Below are 13,067 nucleotides of genomic sequence, written 5' to 3' on the forward strand. Positions count from 1 at the left end.
AATGGAAGGGGAAACAAAGGCATAGAAAGGTGAGGTGACTTGCCTGCTATCACACTGAAGGGTCAGTGGCAGAGCCTGGGAGAAAAAAATACACAGCTCTACAATTGACCAGATCACAATGTTGCACCTTCTGTTTTGCCTCTTCATATTCACTGACCTTAGATAAACTGCATTCTAATATTTTTCAATGACAACCAGTTGTCTATTCTAAATAGGGAAATCGATGTTTTTCTTTGCATTGTATTTTTTTAAATCAGATGTATTGTGCACATAGATAAGATACATCAGGTATGTTCAAAGTGTACTTATCACTTTCCTAAAAAGAACAGCATCCCACCATATGTTTAAAATACACTAAATTAAAGGTTGTAAAAAGTTGTCAGTTTTGTAATACTGTCACACATTTAAAAAAAGGTGTGCAGACATACAACATATGTGATATATGGAAAACATACACTGTTTCCTTATGGGTACCTCTACCCTTGACTATCTTCAAAAAGCTAACTTAGATGACTTAAATGTAATAGATTGGGGTCATGTTACAGGCTGGCAGGTAGCCTTTGGAACTGGAGCAGACAAACTGATTGTCCTTTAAAGTGGCTGAAATTACAACTGTTGGACGGGAGTTCAGGAAACTTGATGTCCTACTTATTCATCTAATGGTGAAACTGCACGATAGAAAAGAGGAGTCTAGTCTGCAGGGATCCCAGGCTTGTATAGGAAGAGGCAAAATTAGCATTAATGTATGTTTGAAGCTGCTTATGCTCCTTCAATTGCACACACAAACAAGGTAACAAAGATAAGATATGACTTTAACCACATTCATGATTATGCTAGACACACAAATAACTATGAGTTCCCTTTGTCAGCTCAGCTGCTGGTCTCTGACACAACAACTAGATCAGAGGTGAGCAATAAGCAGCCTGCAGAACAGATGCGGTTCACCAGGGTTAGCCCATTATGGACCACCAGTGCTTTCTATACCTGCATGTCTATAGGTTTGGCTGCTTACAGCGCCCATTGGCTGAGGTTTGCTGTTCCCAGCCAAGGGAAGCTGCAACAAGCAGTAGCCTAGCTAGTGACACTTCCTGCAGCTCCCATTGGGTGGGAATGGTGAACCGCGGCCAATGGGATGTGCAAGTGGCCATGACCCTGGACACACAGATAAATAGAGCACTTTGAAGAAGGTGCAGACTCAGTAATAAACTTACACTAGTTAGACTTCTGACCAATGCAAGGTGGTCTAGTTCTGGGGTGTCTGCTGGGAGCTTGAGGGATTTGTTGGTGCCTTTTTCTGTGTGATTAGAGAGTGGCTAACTAGCTGGGTGTCCTGCTCCACATGCTGATTTACTCAGTGATAACCCTAGAGGGGTTTGCTGCTTGTCACTAGCAAAGCACTGAGAAAGATAGCACTGGTTGGAAAGTTAAGGGAGAACTCCAGTTCCTGATTGTACCTTAGAGATCCTACCATTCCCCCTTCAAATCCTCCTCTCTTCCCCCTCCCTGACACCTGGTACATGCTAATCCCTCTTCAAATGCTTCCTCTCACATCTGGCAATGTTTTCCCGGAATCTCATCCCCCTTCACCAGAATCTGCACCCTTCCTGCTAACCATATCATTCCTTCAGCCCTGTGAATTCTCAAATAATCATATTCTACAGTGTGAGATCACATGCTAGGACGGCCTCTTTATCCTTCTCTTGCTGATTCCACCCCTCCTTTCCTCTCTTTGTCAGGGCTCTAGCCAATTTGTTCAAGGGGAGTATCAATAAAAATCCAGGACAACCTTTCTTTATTCCATTTTCATATTCTGTTCTCCTCGCACCATCTTACGTTTCTCTTATCATTGACTCAGAGCTGTGTCTTACTCTGCTCCTCCAACTACTACACTTATCCTTTGACCATCTCAACAAACCCTTCACTCCACTCCCTCAACTGATAACTGTACCCATATAGTAAATCTTTCCCTCTCCTTTGGCTCCTTCCTATATAAATATGAATCAATTTCTCCCATCTTGTCCCTTCCCATATTTAATAACCATCCACTTTCCCTCCCAACTCCAAGTTCATCTATATGGCCATCCTCCTTCTCTGTATTAATCTCACTGCTTTAAACTCACTGCTAGGTCCCCTCCAGTCTCTCTCTATCCACAGAAATTATTATCAAATGAGGTTTTTGTAAATATAAGTTTCAAGGCCCGTATAGCATCCTCCTGTCCCTTTATGCTGTCTTTTATATAGCTGATCTCTCCCACATCCTTGCCCATATAACTTGTCTTTTCTTGACCATTGTGACCATCTTCATTGCTTCTCTTCTCACGCCTTTGACCATACTTTCATTTGTTTTCTTTGGTGACCCTTCTTCCACTGCATTCCCCTTCTTTGTTGGAGTTCTCCAGGGGAACATTTTTGGCCATCTCCTCTTTTTCCTTCATGATATCTTTGGGTGACCTATTCCACATGCAAGACTAATTATCAAATTGACCCCTGTAAGAGCTCTCAAAACTTGTGTTACCCCAAAACTGAGATAACCAAATCATTAGTCACTTTGAGAAACTTGGCCTGTGATTTCACTTGCTTTGTAAACACATTTCCATGTAGTCAATAATTAGGAAGCTTTAATTCTACTATATAAATTCTATAAGTTCACCATGAAAAGCTCTGTGCTCTCCTCCCATTTGGCTTAGGGATGTTGAGTGCATCACGATGATTTTTCATATTTATCTACTTGATTGAGTTCTACAATCAAATAGCAAGGCTAATCAGGGACAGGGGCCTCTGGGTCAAGGACAGATGGATCTTGGATTCGTTCATGGAGATACCTCTGGTTGAATTCAAGGTCTCAAATGCAGGTTTAATGTTGCAACAATGCTGAACACCCACCAGTCTCATTGAAGTCAGAGTTGTAGGTGATCAGTACATCTGAAAATAGGTCACAGAATGCTACTGATTGCAGAGAAATTTGTCTTCACTTTACCAACCTTGTTCTACATCATTCTCATAAAATTTATATTAAATATTTCATGCAGTTCAGTGTTTCCATGGCACCCTCCTTAACCTTGAAAAAAGTCTAAAACAAAAATCTAGGATTTAACTAAATTATGCAAGTAACCGTGAATGGGCACAAGTAATTTCCCAGACCCTTGCATCACTTTGATGACACTGCATTTGGTAAAAACACAGTGGAATAATTTCTGCCTTTACTTACATAACTATAAAGGTGGAGTAACTCCACTAATTTTAACTTTTATTTCAACGGAGTTATTCTGGTTTTATAGCAGTATAAGTAAAAGCAGAATCTTTCCCAGTTATGTAAAGAGTAACGCTATATATGAGTAGAATAAGATTTTAAAACATTTTCAGCCTAACCCATGAATAGATGTCCAAGAATTCCTTTATTTACTGCACACATTAAGTTTAGGAGCCTGCAGTTCTTCTCAGTTTTGGGGTGCATCACTTCAGAAATCTCTACGTTTATAAGATTTATATTTATTTTGCTTCCAACTCTGGTAGTGATGGGACTTTTTAATTATAATTAACTAGAAGACTTACCTGGCATTGATTGGGTCTTTCAGGACAGGGAGCTGGCAGAGTGGTGGGTGCTGGAGTCAGGGCAGGGGCTTGGGGATGTGGCCAGCTCAGGGCAGGGGCCTGGAGAGTTTGTGTGGGGAGTGAGAGAATCAGGTTGGGGAGTGAGGAGAGGCTCAGGGCAGGTGAAGGGGAATGAAGGGCAGCAAGTTGGTGGAGGCTTAGGGCAGGGCAAGTGGTGGCTGGCATCTCTCTGGGTCCCTCTCAGGGCACTGGCTTCTTCCCGGAGCTGATCTGGAGTGGCGGGGACCAGGTAGGCCCAGGCTGGCTGGGGGTGGGGAAGGCATGCAAGCCTCCTGTCAGCTTCTCTCCAGGACCAGGACAGTGGGGGCTGTGCAGCAGCCAGCAGCTGCTCCCCGACGCAGGCCGGAGAGGTAAAGGTTGTGATATTGGCCAGCAGCTTCTTGCTGGGATGCTTTCTGCCCCCATGTGGTCATGAGGGAAGGTTACCACACCCCTCCCTTTGTTTTCTATGAAACAATCCCATGCCATGCACATTCCATTATCCATTATGAACAATCCAACTCTGACCTTGTTTTAAGTTATGATAAGAGGAATCTGCATATTGAATTTGATGGTCCTTACTCTTACCATATAGGAGTTCTTGAACAGACTCACAGATGGACGGACAGATGCATTTTTCTAAAATATATAGTAAAATTTGTCATTGGGAATTTTCCATATCTATGGCAAAAATATCGACCTGTCAATTGACCTGTGTTAATGCCTGTGATTAATGCAGGACAGGATTAACACGCTATTTTTAACACATGAATAGCAGGCATTAATGCTGCACTGCCTCTTCGAAGTACCGCTCCAGCCCTTCAAAGGGGCAGTGCAAGTGGAGCCGGGGATCAGCTGGAGTCCCCAGCTAATGCCTGGCTCCACTGTTACAAAGCCCCTTTGAAGTGCGGAGCAGCACTTCAAAGGGGCTTTGCAACATGGAGCCAGGGATCACCTGGGCACTCCAGCTGATCCCCGGCTCCGCTTGCGCTGCCCCTTTGAAGTGCCGTTTTGGTGCTTTAAAAGGGCAGCACATTAGGAGCCGGCAATCAGGTGGAGATTCCAGCTGATCCTGGGCTCCATGCAGTGCTGCCCTGTTGAAATGCCACAGCAGCGTTTCAAAGGGGAAGCACATGTGATTAATTGCAATTAAATTTTTAAATTGCTTGACAGCCCTAAAATAAATAAATATATATATATATTTGAAATCATTTTTGGAGGAAAGTTAGAAGATGCTTCCTATAGATTAAAGGAGGGGAATGGATATTTTGTAGGTGGCTAGCTGGCTTTTTGCTGAATTACTCATTTGACACTGCTAAGACTGAAATTATATAGTTAATGTTCATTAGGGTACCTACACACTTGGACAGGTGTCTTTTAGTTTATTTTTAAAAATCAAAATACATTAATTTGTCAATAATATTTTGAAAGCTTTACTTCAAACAAGAAGATTCATATTACCCATTACTCAATGATATCACCCCATAGTTATTATATAATAAGGGGAAATATAATCAAAGAGTTGTGTATGTGCTTTTTGAACGGAGCCTTGATTAAAACCCAATTGCTGAATGAACAGTACCAATTTACTTCACTGGGATAACTCACTGTCTAATTATATGCATGATTGTTTGTAGAATCTGCACCATATCATCACTGTTCTTACTGTCCATTTAATTGTATAGATAAAGAAAAAAAAACTTTCTAAAAATCCTTTCCTACTGAAGCTTTTGTGTCTATTCCTTTGCTTTTATTGATCATTAGGACTTAGATTTAAAGGATCGGGTAGGGAAGAAATGGATTCTCTTTTTTTCTAAAGGAGGAAGGATATCAAACATTTCTGAGAGCAATCTGGCTGCCTGAAAAGAATGTTTCAGTTTAAGAGATAATTAGAGTGCATTATAAACTAATTGGCTTGGCCTTGGCATTAAAATTAAATTAAATTAAACATACTCTGTCCTTGATAGAGTGAGATTTTGTTTGTGCATGTGCCTGCTTTGGAAAGTTTGGTGGTTTATGGATCTGGACGTAGTATATTATGATCATAAGGAGCAGAATTCCTCCTTATGATTTAAAGGAATGTGTTTAAGGACATTATTTGGACACTGTACTTTCTATAAAAGAATTAACTTACAATGCTTCTCTTTTTCCATTTCTTCTTTCACTCCAGTTTTTTCTTTTCCTCCTCTATTCAATTGTGTCCTTTTCTTAATAGATATTACTAGATACCATATGCCTCTTTTTTCCCTTTCATTTTCTTAACATCCATTTCTGTATCCTCTCCAATTCTCACTTTTCAGTTTCATTTTTTCATCTTTTCAATATTCCTTTCTTGTTCAATCAATCACCAGACTCTCCTTCTTCCTAGCCATGACCCTCAATCCTTCTCTTTCTCCCCATCTTTCAAATATCCTTTCTCCTCTATTCTAGTGTACATAGAATCTTATACCTCTTTCTTCATATTTGGTCATGTCTGTCCAACCAATCTCCTTCTTTGATCTTTTCCATTTTCTGCATGCAGGCTCCACCATGTTTCTTTCATTCTGTTTCCCACTCATGCCAGGCTTTCCTCTCTCCTCCTCCAGTCCTCTGGGCTGTGTCTAGACTGGCCAGTTTTTCCCGGAAAATCAGCCGCTTTTCCAGAAAAACTTGCCAGCTGTCTACACTGGCTGCTTGAATTTCCACAAAAGCACTGAATTCCTACTGTAAGAGATCAGTGCTTTTTGCGGAAATACTATGCTGCTCCAGTTCGGGCAAAAGTCCCTTTTGCGCAAAACATTCACGCAAAAGGGCCAGTGTAGACAGCTGAGATTTGTTTTGCGCAAAAAAGCCCCGATTGCAAAAATGGCGATCGGGGCTTTTTTGCACAAAAGCGTGTCTAGATTGGCCCCGGATGCTTTTCCACAAACAGTGCTTTTGAGGAAAAGCATCCGTGCCAATCTAGACGCTCTTTTCTGAAAATGCTTTTAACGGAAAACTTTTCTGTTAAAGGAATTTGCGAAAAATCATGCCAGTCTAGACGTAGCCCTGAGGTATATGTATGTCTAGACTGCATTGCTATTTCAGGATACCAGAAGAATCATGAAATAGCAACACCGCATCTTTACTTATGCCTGCTTTTTCCCAAAATAGCAGACACGCTATTCCGGGATCCCTGTAACCTTCATTCCATGGGAATTAAGGGATTTGTTGGAATAGTGCCATATTTTGAAATTTGGCACTGTCTACATAGCACCAAACTTCAAAATAAGCTCTTTCAATTTAGACTCGGAATAAGCTACGCAATTTGCGTAGTGCAAATTACATACCTTATTTCGACAGAAGGGTGCTGTCTAGGGCTGTGTCCAGACTCAAGGGTTTTTTCGAAAAAAGCCTTTTTTCGAAAAAAGTTCTCTTGTCTAGACTACAGCCGCATTCTTTCGAAATTAAATCGAAAGAATGCGGCTTTTCTTTCGACGGCGGTAAACCTAATTTCACGAGGAAGAACGCCTTTTTTCGAAAGTGCTCTTTCGAAAAAAGGCGTTCTTGAATGCAAACAGGGCATTTTCGAAAGAGAGCATCCAGACTGCCCGGGTGCTTTCTTTCAAAAAAGCGGCTTGCTTTTTCGAAAGTACTGGTTGCAGTCTAGACGCTCTTTTTCGAAAGAGGCTTTTTCGAAAGATTCTTTCAAAAAAGCCTCTTTCGAAAGAGGCTTGCAGTCTAGACGTAGCCTAGATGTGCCCTTAGTCTCCCTGCAGTTCCTTCTGTTCCAGAGATCTGTTTCCATATTCTGATTTAGCAAGATATGCATCTATCTTTACTTAAGCTGGGACCATTCCTTCTTGTTGATGTAAGCAATCTCTTTAGATAGTAATCTCTAGGTATAATGTGATTTGTAGGATTCAGGAGCAGAAAAATATTCACTTGCTAGCAGGACAATTTATACATAGTTTAACAGAACATTATAATGGTCTGTTATGTTTGACCATCAATAAAATGTCTCTTCAATAGTCATTTACTTCTGTTGTGTCTTTGCTGGTCACTGTGGGATTCAGAGCAAAGATGAAAGAGGGGGAAATTCCAGAAAAACTCATAGCTGTTCTTAATTCAAAACTTATAGGCTGTGTCTACACTGGCATGAATTTCCGGGAATGCTTAAAACGGAATACTATTCCGTTTTCAGTTTTTCCGGAAAAGGAGCATCTATATTGGCAGGCTGGTTTTCCGGAAAAGCCCTTTTTCCAGAAAAGCGTCTGTGGCCAATGTAGACGCGCTTTTCCGGAAAAGAGCCCCGATTGCCATTTTTGCGATCGGGGCTTTTTTCCGGAAAAGACTACTGGGCTGTCTACACTGGCCCTTTTCTGGAACAGTGTTCCGGAATAAGGACTTATGCCCGAGCGGGAGCAGAATAGTTTTTCTGGAATAGCGGCTGATTTTGTACAGTAGAGCGTCGTTGCTTTTCCGGAAATTCAAGGGCCAGTGTAGACAGCTCGCAGCTTATTCCGGAAAAGCGGCTGATTTTCCGGAATAAGTGGCCCAGTGTAGACACAGCCTTAATGTATCGTGAACTATTTGGGCCAGAGATCATCTTTTTGTTCTATGTTTGTACCATACCTTAGACAATGTGTCCAACTACCACAGTACAAATAGTATCTAGGGCCAGGTCCATACTATATGGAAAGGTTGGCTTAAGATAATCAATTTCCAGCTACGTAAAAAATGTAGCTGAGTTGATATACCTTAAGCCAAGCTTTGGCGCTTTCCTCACAGTGGGAGGTTGGTGGGAGAAACATCCCTGTTAACTTCCCTTACTCCTCGTGACAAGGAGTAATGGTGCCTATGGGGCCACTCTCAATGTTCGATTTAGTGGGTCTTTACTTGACTCATTTAAATCGAATGCTGGAAGATCGACTGCCTCAGCTTTGATCTTCCCACAAGTGGAGACGTGTCCCAGAAATGACAACATAAAAAAGAACAGAAGACGGTGAGATTCACAAAATGAGCCAAAAGGATGTAAGAAATAATATTGCTTTTATTAATAATATTAAGTAATTATAGACTTCATGCAAATGTCTCTCAGATGGGTACATCTATACTGCACCTCTCTTGCACAAAAGGTTATGCAAATGAAGCACAGATTAGCATATTGCCATGCTTCATTTTCATAACTAATTAGAGGGCACTTTTGCGCAAGAGGCTTTTGCTTAAAAAGGAGCTGTGTAGAAAGCTCCTTTTTGTGCAAAAAATCCCTCTTGCACAAGAGCCGTCCTTCGTCATTTTTTCAGACAGAATGGCTCTTGTACAACATGGTTTTTTTGCGCAAAACGGAGCCTGACCTCAATCTACATAGCTCCTTATTGTGCAGCAGCGGTCCCAATTCATTATGCAAATTAAGTGTGGCAATATGCTAATCCATGCTTCAATTGCATAAGCTTTTGCGCAAGAGAGGTGCAGTATAGACGTAGCCTGAGTGTGGAGGAAATGGATTCAAATCACAACTTGGGCCAGATAGAAACCAGCTGGAGTTCCCCGAAGAAGGATGAGCTATGTTCTTCAATTCAGCACATTTCTAGATGCAATGCTATTTCAGAAAGCTCTTTAATATTCAGCAGGATCTGGGAGGTGTGCAGGATACATAACTCCAAAAATGGGATAAATTGAGTACACTAATAAATAACGTATATAGTGCAAAATTGCATGCCCAAAATATCAAGTAGTTCTGCACATAAAAAGCAATTTACAAATAAAAAAAATCAGATTTATAAGGGTACATTGGAAAAGTTACTTTAAAAGGCAAAATTGTCCAGCATAATTTATTATGGAATTAATCCATTACATGTTTGCGTCAGGTCAGGCTGTTAACGGAAACCTGCATCTTATCGAAATCAGATTGAAAAGTACAAATCGAGAATCCCTAATGGCGCAGTAAGCACACTTCAAACAGCCAGCCATATGGACTGTGTTACAGCTTGGGGATGGTTTCCCTTGAGCCATAAACTTAGGCAGGAGAGTGCAGAAGATTCTTTATTTGATAGTGTATCTTCAAGAAAAAAAGATGCATTAAATAAATAAATAACTTAGCTCATAAACCTAGGCTCCAGACCTCCTCCCAAGTACCCCTTTCCTTTCCGTCCTATAAAGTTTGCTTTAAAAGCAAGTTTAAGAGAGAACATACACATTTGCTGATTTTACAGTGTTTTAAAAGGAGAGTCTGTCCAATCAGATGTACAGCAGGTAATACCAGAGATGTTATATTATCAGTCAACACCTAACCATTATGCAGATGGGGCCAAATTGATTAGTTCTATAATTAATGGTCAGTAAAGCTTTATGGGCCATTCTATTTTTAACAATGTTTATGTAGCCTGTAAATCAAAATTTATACTTTATTTGGAACTCAATGTGCATAAACTACTGCACAAATAATTTCCATGCATAATTGTCTCTTTTAAGTATTATTTATTGTGTTTGAATTATGCTATCAACCAAAGACTGAGTGGGCTCATTCTTATGAGAGGAGGGGTGATTGTTTGAATAAAATATTGAGTTGAGACTCAAGAAATCTTAGTTTGGTTCCTGGCTGTGTCACAAACTTCCTGTGTGAATTTGGGCAAATCACTTAATCTGTACACACCTCCGAGATCCATCTGTGAAATGAATATTCCACTTCCTTCCTCTAACTTTTTCTTTGACGTATCCATTTACATTGTGAGGTTTTCAGGGCACAGATTGTTTTTTAATGTGGAAACATAGCAAACAGGCCCACTACTATAGGGGTACAAATATCCCAATTGTCCCCAAATGATCTTCAATGGACCCCTCATTATTGTCAGAAAGGCCAGAATATGAATCATATGTATAATCTTGATCCTTTATATAAATTATAAATCACAGCAGCGTACTGATATTAAACTCTTAAAACTCAAGATTTTCCAATGATCTAACTAGCCACTGGCCTCCTGGAAGATTTTTTTTTTAAACAGCAACATTTAGGGACCTCAAAATACCCAGTTGCCCATCCTAATTTAAAAATCTCACTCCATAATTTTGCATGTCTATGAAGAATTCTATGTTTGACTTCAGTACATATTTCCACACATTTTACACATAGATTACATATATTTACCTAAATGTAAGTATTTTTATTATGCACAGGGATTTACAAATGACTTGTTTTTGCACTAGCAATTTCCTTACACAAATAACTGCAAATACAACACTGCTCACAACCATTTGAGGATGTAGTTTAGGGCTTTTAGATGAAGATAAAAAACATTACAACAACAAAAACAAAATGGCAGATGCAAAAAGCTAAGGCTTTGGTAAGGTAATGCTGAAATCCAGTTGCAATAATATTTTTATCTTATTTTGTTTACTGCAGTCATAATTAGAAGCCCAGCTCAGAGGAGAGTATCATTGTGTCAGGAGCTGTTCAGACACATAGAAAAAGGAGAGTCCCCACCCCAAACACTCAGTATGAAGAGTGTTAGGGGAACAGAGAGGAAATGAGGGTATGTCTACACTAGCCCCCTAGTTCGAACTAGGGAGGCTAATGTGGGCATTCGAAGTTGCAAATGAAGCCCGGGATTTATATATCCTGGGCTTCATTTGCATCTTCCCGGGTGCCACCATTTTTAAAAGTCCCTTAGTCCAAACTCCGTGCCCGTGGCTACACGCGGCACAGAGTAGGTGGTTCGAATTAGGATCTCTAATTCTAACTACCGGTACACTTCGTTCCATTAGTGATCCTAATGCGAACTACCTATTCCGTGCCGCATGTAGCCACGGGCACAGAGTTCGGACTAAGGGACTTTTAAAAATGGCGGCGTCCGGGAAGATGCAAATGAAGCCCGGGATATTTAAATCCCGGGCTTCATTTGCAACTTCGAATGCCTACATTAGCCTCCCTAGTTCGAACAAGGGGGCTAGTGTAGACATATCCTGATTTACCTAGGGTCACACAGGAGGTCACTGGCAGACCTAGCAATAGAACCTAGCCAGATTCCTACTCCAAAGCCCTATTCACTGGTGACACACTGTTTACTGATACAGGAATTGAATACATTTAATTATAGTCATACAGTATTGGACATGAATTGCTGATAACCACCTTATATTGCTAGTATTAACTTTTGCCACTTTTGCTACTTAGATGTGTCTTCCATTTCCAGGACCAAATACTGATCCAGTGTTTAATCCAAAATAAAAAAGGGTCTTACTTAATGAGGTACAAATCCGCAGTGGGCTGGCCTCCTGCTGTTCATCCTCATGCCTGTCTGCCCACAAACAGCTGCAGGAAAAACTCTTGTTCTGCTTGTTTGATTTGCATTGGTTGGAGCCTTGTCTCCCTCCATGGGAAAGCAGCCATCAGGTCATAGCTTGGTGCTTAGGAGCTCAGAACTGAAGGCAGGAAAACAGGGCAGAGCAAACAATGATTGAGTGCCTATATTACTCCAACATTTGCCAGTGAGCCAGGTTCACAGGTGTTCCAATTGAGCTGAACCAATCAGCTTAGCTCATCAGGAGAGCAATATCAATTTAAATTAAAAATTTACTTTGGTGACATAATGTATGAGTGAATGAGCAGAACCACAGATAGGTGTTGCCCAAAATCTCCCAACAGGGAAGCCAATCTTTCATTTCAGTAGACTCACATACTTACTCTTTTGCTGCATCAGGCTTACACCTTGGCAGCAGTTTTAACACAAACTTTTCATATTTGAATAAAGTGACCTTGCTTTTCACTTTCACAGCTCCTTTCATCAGAGGAATTCAAAGCACATTCTGAGCTTCGGGTTGAACCTCTCTAATTCAGCACTCTCTGGTCAGGCATGAATTTAGTTAGTTAGATGTCCACTTATCATGGGTGTGGCCAAGTTTCCCACAGTCCCATAAGATTTGTTTACAGCCATCAGTCCTGGCTCTCAATGTTCTGTGCTGTTATTTAGCTCTAAATTTCCACGCAAATGTCTTCTAAGATCTTAGTAAGCAGTGGATGTGTTGGTAATGCTGTTATACAATATTGACCTCCCATTGTCTGACAAATTCTCTGGTTTGGCACCAGTCAGGTTCTGAAGATGCTGGACTAGAGAGGTTCAATTGGTAATTAAATTTGCCCAACACCAATGATAATCAGTTACAATCAATTACACCTATTTTACAGATGCACAAAGTGAGGAAGATAAATGATTGCCCAAGGTCACAGCATAGCAGGGACAGAGCTGAAAACAGAAGCCACTGCTTCTAACTCCCACACCTGCATACTGAAGTAATATAGTCATGGAGCATCCATGCATCTGATGAAGTTATTTTTGCCCACAAAAGCTTATGCCCAAATAAATCTGTTAGGGTATGTCTACACTACCACCCTAGTTCGAAGTAGGGTGGTAATGTAGGCAACTGGAGTTGCAAATGAAGCCCGGGATTTGAATTTCCCGGTCTCCATTTGCATAAAGCCGGGCGCCGCCATTTTTAAATTTCCGCTAGTGCGGACTCCG

The 13,067-nt window shown here is 40.8% G+C and overlaps 1 long non-coding RNA gene across 2 annotated transcripts in view; it reads right to left on the bottom strand.

Moving 5' to 3' along the window:
- The window catches only part of LOC142829060 (uncharacterized), a 132,546-nt gene that overhangs the window by 60,181 nt on the left and 59,298 nt on the right, over positions 1-13,067 (bottom strand). Inside the window, exon 3 of one of the 2 annotated variants that reach the window (XR_012903265.2) lies at positions 11,489-11,970. The exons of the other annotated variant lie outside the window; for it this stretch is intronic. This is a non-coding gene — a long non-coding RNA (uncharacterized LOC142829060). Of the gene's footprint in view, positions 1-11,488; positions 11,971-13,067 lie in introns of those variants that run through there. 2 annotated transcript variants of the gene reach the window in all.

Source organism: Pelodiscus sinensis, chromosome 1, assembly GCF_052426305.1.
Source record: "Pelodiscus sinensis isolate ZL-2025 chromosome 1, ASM5242630v1, whole genome shotgun sequence".
NCBI classification, from domain to species: domain Eukaryota; kingdom Metazoa; phylum Chordata; order Testudines; family Trionychidae; genus Pelodiscus; species Pelodiscus sinensis.